Source organism: Pristiophorus japonicus, unplaced genomic scaffold (assembly GCF_044704955.1).
Source record: "Pristiophorus japonicus isolate sPriJap1 unplaced genomic scaffold, sPriJap1.hap1 HAP1_SCAFFOLD_35, whole genome shotgun sequence".
NCBI lineage: Eukaryota > Metazoa > Chordata > Chondrichthyes > Pristiophoridae > Pristiophorus > Pristiophorus japonicus.
The window spans coordinates 7070052-7079372 of NW_027253324.1; positions in this window are offsets into that span (position 1 = coordinate 7070052).

Here is a 9321-nt window from a genome sequence, read left to right on the forward strand (position 1 = left end):
TTAAACAGGCTGATTATAGAGACAGGACCAGTTACACAGGCTGTTTATAGAGACAGGACCAGTTACACAGGCTGTTTATAGAGACAGGACCCATCACACAGACAGTTTTCGAGAAAGGATCAGTTGCACGGACTGTTTATAGAGACAGAAAAATTACACAGACTGTTTATAGAGACAGGCCGCGTCACACAGGCTATTTAAAGAGACAGGACCCGTCACACAGACTGTTTATAAAGACAGGACCAGTTACACAGACTGTTTATCGCGACAGGACCAGTTACACAGGCTGTTTATAGAGTCAGGACCCGTCACACAGACTGTTTATAATAACAGGACCCGTTACACAGGCTGTGTATAGAGACAGGACCAGTTACGCAGACTGTTTATAGAGACAGGACCAGTTCCACAGACTATTTATTGAGACAGGACCAGTTACACAGACTGTTTATAGAGACAGAACCAGTTACATTGACTGTTTATAGAGACAGGACCAGTTACTCAGACTGTTTATACAGACAGGACCAGTTACACAGACTGTTTATAGAGACAGGGCCAGTTACACAGATTGTTTATAGAGACTGGACCAGATACACAGACTGTTTATAGAGACAGGACCAGTCACACAGACTGTTTATAGAAAGAGGAACATTTACACAGACTGTTTATAGAGTCAGGACCAGTTACACAGACTGTTTGTAGAGACAGGACCCGTTACACAGACTGTTTATTGAGATTGGACCAATTACACAGTCTGTTTATTGTGACAGGACCTATCACACAGGCTGTTTATAGAGACAGGACCCGTTGCACCGACTGTTTATAGAGACAGGACCAGTTACATAGTTTGTTTTTGAAACAGGACCTATCAAACAGACTGTTTATGGAGACAGGACCCGTCACACAGACTGTTGATAGAGTCAGGACCCGTCACACAGACTGTTTGTAGAGACAGGACCCGTCACACAGACTTTTTATTGAGACAGGACCAGTTACACAGACTTTTTATAGAGACAGGACCAGTTACACAGACTGTTTTTACAGAGAGAATCAGTTACACAGCCTGTTTATAGAGACAGAACCCTTCACACAAACTGTTTATAGAGACAGGACCCGTCACACAGATTGTTTATAGAGACAGCACCCGTTACACAGACTGTTTATTGAGACTGGACCAGTTACACAGACTGTTTATAGGGACAGGTTCAGTTACACAGTCTGTTTATAGAGACAGGACCAGTTACACAGCCTGTTTATAGAGACAGGATCAGTTACACAGACTGTTTATAGACACAGGACCCGTCACACAGGCTGTTTATAGTGACAGGACCCATTACACAGGCTGTTTATAGAGACAGGACCAGTGACACAGACTGTTTATAGAGACAGGATCAGTTACACCGACTGTTTATAGACACAGGACCCGTCACACAGACTGTTTATAGTGACAGGACCCGTTACACAGGCTGTCTATAGTGACAGGACCAGTTACACAGACTGTTTTCGAGTCAGGACCTGTCACACAGGCTGTTTATCGAGACAGGACAAATTACACAGATTGTTATAGTGACCGGACCTTTTAAACAGGCTGTTTATAAAGACAGGACCTGTTACAGAGATTTTTATAGAGAGAGGATCAATCACACAGGCTGTTTATAGAGACTGCACCTGTTACACAGACTGTTTATTGAGACAGGACCCGTCACACAGACTGTTTATAGAGACAGGACCCGGCACACAAACTGTTTATAGAGACACGACCCGTCACACAGACTGTTTATAGAGACAGCAACCGTTGCACCGACTGTTTTCGAGACAGGACCAGTTACATAGTCTCATTCTGAGACAGGCCCCATCACACAGACTGTTTATGGAGAAAGGACCCGTCACACAGACTGTTTATAGAGACAGGACCCGTCACACAGACTGTTTGTAGAGACAGGACCCGTCACACAGACTGTTTATAGAGACAGGACCAGTTACACAGACTGTTTATAGTGAAAGCATCCGTTACTCAGGTTGTTTATAAAGACAGGACCAGTTACACAGCCTGTTTATAGAGACAGGACCAGTTACACAGGCTGTTTATAGAGACAACACCCATCACACACACTGTTTATAGAGACAAGGACCAGGTACACAGACTGTTTATAGAGACAGGACCCGGCACACAAACTGTTTATAGAGACAGGACCCGTCACACAGACTGTTTATAGAGACAGCACCCATTACACGGACTGTTTATAGTGACAGGACCCGTTACACAGGCTGTTAATAGAGACAGGACCAGTTGCACAGCCTGTTTATAGAGACAGGACCAGTTACACAGGCTGTTTATAGAGACAAGACCCATCACACAAACTGTTTATAGAGACAGGACCAGGTACACAGTCTGTTTATAGAGACAGGACATGTTACAGAGACTGTTTATAGAGACAGGACCCGTCACACAGACTGTTTATAGAGACAGCACCCGTTACACAGACTGTTTATTGAGACTGGACCAGTTACACAGACTGTTTATAGAGACAGGATCAGTTACACAGTCTGTTTATAGAGACAGGACCAGTTACACAGCCTGTTTATAGTGAAAGGACCCGTCACACAGACTGCTTATAGGGACAGGACCAGTTACACAGACTGTTTATAGAGACAGGATCAGTTACACAGACTGTTTATAGACACAGGACCCGTCAAACAGGCTGTTTATAGTGACAGGACCCATTACACAGGCTGTTGAAAGAGACAGGACCAGTTACACAGATTGTTTATGGAGACAGGACCAGTTACACAGACTGTTTATAGACACAGGACCCGTCACACAGACTGTTTATAGTGACAGGACCCGTTACACAGGCTGTTTACAGTGACAGGACCAGTTACACAGACTGTTTTCGAGTCAGGACCTGTCACACAGGCTGTTTATCGAGACAGGACAAGTTACACAGATTGTTATAGTGTCAGGACCTTTTAAAAAGGCTGTTTATAGAGACAGAACTTGTTACAGAGATTTTTATAGTGAGTGGATCAATCACACATGCTGTTTATAGAGACTGCACCTGTTGCACAGACAGTTTATTGAGACTGGACCAGTTACACAGTCTGTTTATTGAGACAGGACCCATCACAAAGGCTGTTTATAGAGACCGAACCCATTGCACCGACTGTTATAGAGACAGGACCCGTCACAGAGACTGTTTATAGAGACAGGACCCGGCACACAAACTGTTTATAGAGACAGGACCCGTCACACAGACTGTTTATAGAGACAGCACCCGGCACACAAACTGTTTATAGAGACAGGACCCGTCACACAGACTGTTTATAGAGACAGCACCCGTTGCACCGACTGTTTTCGAGACAGGACCAGTTACATAGTCTCTTTCTGAGACAGGCCCCATCACACAGACTGTTTATGGAGAAAGGACCCGTCACACAGACTGTTTATAGAGACAGGACCCGTCACACAGACTGTTTGTAGAGACAGGACCCGTCACAAAGACTGTTTATAGAGACAGGACCAGTTACACAGACTGTTTATAGTGACAACACCCGTTACTCAGGCTGTTTATAGAGACAGGACCAGTTACACAGGCTGTTTATAGAGACAAGACCCATCACACACACTGTTTATAGAGACAGGACCAGGTACACAGACTGTTTATAGAGACAGGACAAGTTACACAGTCTGTTTATAGAGACAGTACCCATTACACGGACTGTTTATAGTGACAGGACCCGTTACACAGGCTGTTAATAGAGACAAGACCCATCGCACAGACTGTTTATAGAGACAGGACCAGGTACACAGACTGTTTATAGAGACAGGTCAAGTTACACAGACTCTTTATAGAGATAGGACCCGTCACCCAGACTGTTTATAGAGACAGGACCATTCACACATGGTTTTTATTGAGACAGGACCAGTTACACAGTTTGTTTATAGAGACAGGACACATCACACAGACGGTTTATTGAGACAGGTCAAGTTACAGTGACTATTTATAGAGACAGGACCAGTTACACAGACTATTTATAGAGACAGGACCCAATACACAGGTTGTTTATAGAGAGAGCACCATTCACTCAGACTGTTTAGAGAGACAGGACCAGTTACACAAACTTTTTATAGGGAGAGGACCAGTTACACAGACTGTTTATAGAGACAGGACCAGTTACACGGGCTGTTTATAGAGTCAGGACCATTCACACTGGCTGTTTATAGAGACAGGACGCGTCACACAGACTCTTTATTTATAAGACAGGACCAGTTACAAAGAATGTTTATAGAGACAGTACCACTTTCACAGTCTGTTTATAGAGTCAGGACCCGTCACACAGGCTGTGTATAGTGACAGGACCCGTTACACAGGCTGTTTATAGAGACAGGTCCAGATGCACAGACTGTTTCTGGAGACAGGACCAGTTACACAGACTATTTATAGAGACAGGACCAGTTACACAGAATTATTATAGAAACATAGAAACATAGAAAATAGGTGCAGGAGCAGGCCATTCAGCCCTTCTAGCCTGCACCGCCATTCAATGAGTTCATGGCTGAACATGAAACTTCAGTACCCCCTTCCTGCTTTCTCGCCATAACCCTTGATCCCCCGAGTAGTAAGGACTTCATCTAACTCCCTTTTGAATATATTTAGTGAATTGGCCTCAACTACTTTCTGTGGTAGAGAATTCCACAGGTTCACCACTCTCTGGGTGAAGAAGTTTCTCCTCATCTCGGTCCTAAATGGCTTACCCCTTATCCTCAGACTGTGACCCCTGGTTCTGGACTTCCCCAACATTGGGAACATTCTTTCTGCATCTAACCTGTCTAAACCCGTCAGAATTTTAAACGTTTCTATGAGGTCCCCTCTCATTCTTCTGAACTCCAGTGAATACAAGCCCAATTGATCCAATCTTTCTTGATAGGTCAGTCCCGCCATCCCGGGAATCAGTCTGGTGAACCTTCGCTGCACTCCCTCAATAGCAAGAATGTCCTTCCTCAAGTTAGGAGACCAAAACTGTACACAATACTCCAGGTGTGGCCTCACCAAGGCCCTGTACAACTGTAGCAACACCTCCCTGCCCCTGTATTCAAATCCCCTCGCTATGAAGGCCAACATGCCATTTGCTTTCTTAACCGCCTGCTGTACCTGCATGCCAACCTTCAATGACTGATGTACCATGACACCCAGGTCTCGTTGCACCTTCCCTTTTCCTAATCTGTCACCATTCAGATAATAGTCTGTCTCTCTGTTTTTACCACCAAAGTGGATAACCTCACATTTATCCACATTATACTTCATCTGCCATGCATTTGCCCACTCACCTAACCTATCCAAGTCACTCTGCAGCCTAATAGCATCCTCCTCGCAGCTCACACTGCCACCCAACTTAGTATCATCCGCAAATTTGGAGATACTGCATTTAATCCCCTCGTCTAAATCATTAATGTACAATGTAAACAGCTGGGGCCCCAGCACAGAACCTTGCGGCACTCCACTAGTCACTGCCTGCCATTCTGAAAAGTACCCGTTTACTCCTACTCTTTGCTTCCTGTCTGACAACCAGTTCTCAATCCACGTCAGCACACTACCCCCAATCCCATGTGCTTTAACTTTGCACATTAATCTCTTGTGTGGGACCTTGTCGAAAGCCTTCTGAAAGTCCAAATATACCACATCAACTGGTTCTCCTTTGTCCACTTTACTGGAAACATCCTCAAAAAATTCCAGAAGATTTGTCAAGCATGATTTCCCTTTCACAAATCCATGCTGACTTGGACCTATCATGTCACCATTTTCCAGATGCACTGCTATGACATCCTTAATAATTGATTCCATCATTTTACCCACTACTGAGGTCAGGCTGACCGGTCTATAATTCCCTGTTTTCTCTCTCCCTCCTTTTTTAAAAAGTGGGGTTACATTGGCTACCCTCCACTCCATAGGAACTGATCCAGAGTCAATGGAATGTTGGAAAATGACTGTCAATGCATCCGCTATTTCCAAGGCCACCTCCTTAAGTACTCTAGGATGCAGGCCATCAGGCCCTGGGGATTTATCTGCCTTCAATCCCATCAATTTCCCCAACACAATTTCCCGACTAATAAAGATTTCCCTCAGTTCCTCTTCCTTACTAGACCTCTGACCCCTTTTATATCCGGAAGAGATCGGACCAGATACTCAGATTGTTTATAGATAAAGGACAAGTTCTCCAGACAGTTTATAGAGCCAGAACCAGTCACATAGATTGTTTATAGAGAGAGGACCAGTTACACAGACTGTTTATAGTGACAGGACCCGTCACACAGGCTGTTTATAGGGACAGGATCAGATACACAGGCTGTTTATAGAGACAGGACCAGTTACACAGATTTATATAGAGACAGGGTCCGTCACACATACTGCTTATAGAGACAGGACCTGTTACACAGAATGTTTATCGAGACAGGACCAGTTAACCAGACTGTTTTCGAGACGGGACAAGTCACACAGAATTTTTCTAGAGACAGGACCAGTTACACAGACTGTTTTTAGAGACAGGATCCATCACACAGACTGTTTATATCGCACGGCCAGTTACACAGACTGTTAAAAGAGAAAGGACCAGTTTCACAGAATGTTTGTAGAGACAGGACCAGTTACACAGACTGTTTATCGAGACAGGACCCGTAAAACAGATTGTTTATAGAGAAAGGACCCGTCACACAGACTGTTTATAGAGACAGGACCAGTTATACAGACTGTTTATAGGGACAGGACCAGTTACACATACTGTTTATAGAGACAGGACCCATTACAAAGGCTGTTTATAGTGACAGGACCCGTTACACAGTCTGTTTATAGTGACAGGACCAGTTACACAGAATGGTTATAGAGGCAGGACCATTTACACAGGCTGTTTATAATGACAGGACCAGTTACACAGAATGTTTATAGAGACAGGACCCCTCACACAGAGCGTTTATAGAGACAGGATCAGTTACACAGACTGTTTATAGAGACAGGTCCCGTTACACAACTGCTTATGGATACAGGACCCGTCACACAGTCTGTGTATACAGAGAGAGCCTGTCACACAGGCTGTTTCTAGCGACAGGACCGGGCACATAGGCTCTGTTTTGAGGACAAATTACATAGCCTGTTTGTAGAGACAAATCCAGACTCAGGTTTCAAAGAGACCAGACCAGTCCCATACCTTTTACAAAATAGAACCCGTCAATCACAGGTTTCAGATTGACTGGACATGTCATAACTACGTGTTAGAGAGATAGATCCAGTCACACAGGCTGTTTAAGATGGAAAACGCTTAAATCAGGAGAGATAGAAATTCCTCTCGATCGGTGGCACAGAACATATGTCTTCAGAACGGAAAAATGGGTCCGAAATTCTAGGACCTCATATCTGTCCTACAGGTTCATTTCCATTAATGTTTATTCATAGTTTCTAACCTTGTCCTAATATGACCACTTCGAGCTTGTTTATTTTGCAATCACTTAGTTTTAACATGTGTAAATCCTTAATATTGAGAAATGTTGAATGAACTTATGAGATAATAATAGGATATTTCCCACATGTCCTATCTCAGTGTACAGATAGTGTACCATAACACGCTTGACTTGTGCTTGTAGGCGTTGGAGCTGTTGTGCCGTGTGAGAAGGTGACTGTAATGTTTTAAGAACAAAGGAAGATAAGGGATAGGAGCAGAGCCTGCTCCACCTTTCAAATAAGATCATGACTGAACTGATCTTGGCGTGAACTGCACTTCTCTGTCGGCTCCTCATAACCCTTGACTCCCTTATTGTACAAAATGTGATTTGCTCCAAGGGTCCTTTCCTTAAAATTTCATAGCAACATACTGCTATTAAGAACTACTTGAATTATTCGGATAAAGTTTAACGTTCCCAATACACATTACCAGTTCATCCACCAGGTTCACACCTGCAAAATGGTGGGTTCCCTTCACCCAACTGGCTGGAGTTTTATTGAGGCTTGTGAATATCACGTGACTGGCTGAGCCACTCTCACTCACCAGCTCACAAACCCGTGAACATGCATTATATTGCTTCTCTTTTATTTGAGAAGCAAGGTATTTATAAAATATTTTGAAGGATTGCTTATGCTAACAACTACTGAGCCATGAGTATGATATTGTAAGCTTTTAGATTTATCCTGCTCCGGCCTCCATTTCCTTGCATTTGGCTGGCTGTGCCCATTTACTATATTCTCATTTGACTTCAGAGACCGTCTTGGAGAATTTCTGTTTTCATGACGTGTAGCCCAGGATTCCTGATCTGTATCTTCCTGTGTCCTCTTGAGTTTCCTTGAAATCATTTCATCTGTCCGTGTGTTTGCTTTCTTCATACGATCTTGATATTCCCATGTATCAATATCCTGTCTGGTTGGTATGCATTTCCTCGTTGACCTTCAGAACTGAACCCAAACTTCAATTTCCCCCCTGAAAATACTGAGTCTCTGCAAGATTGTCCCATTGCCGCAGAACCGTTTCAGTCGGCTGCATCTGAGTTGGTGGTGAGATGGTCACTGTGACTGTTTTGTCCATTGAAGTACTTTGACCTACCAGCTGACTCTGATCATCGTCCAAGTTAGATTCATCATTATTTACTAGTGATACCGAAGGTGCGTCACTCGCTAGCAACATTTGGTCCACATGAACCTACATGATATATTCACTAATTTGACCAGTTATTGTTTGATGATACATCCTCGAATAATTGTAAAATATCCAATTTGTCTTCATTTGAAATTTTTGATAGATTGAGAAATGTGACCTGATCACCCTCCTGAGAGTACTGCTCTTTTGAACCGGAATATGACGTTTCTGCACCGCTTGTGCTTTTCTACCTCATCAGGCAAGTTTGGTTGCAGTCAGCTCGAAGCATCCTCAGCCAAAGCTTAATCAATAATTCAGCAGCTGTGTGCACTGTTGTAGAATGACGTGCAATTTTGTATTTGAGAAGAACATTTGCTCACCGATGATCCAGTCTGTAGAACTTGTTTCTGCAAAGCCTCTGACAATCCTGACCAACCTTTAACCTGCACCATTCTAAACAGGATGATATGGTGCTACCTTTGTGTTTGTTACCGTTGTGTCCCGCAAAACTAGCAAATTTCATGGACTAAAATTGCCGAGCATTGTCTGACACCATTTATTCGGGCAGGCCATGGCATGCAAAAAATGTCCTGCAATGTATCCAATGTATGATCTGAGATTGTAGATGACCTCACATGCCATACCTCCAGCATTTCGAATGGGTATCGATTAGAACCAGAAAATTATTATTACCCATCTTGCAAAAAG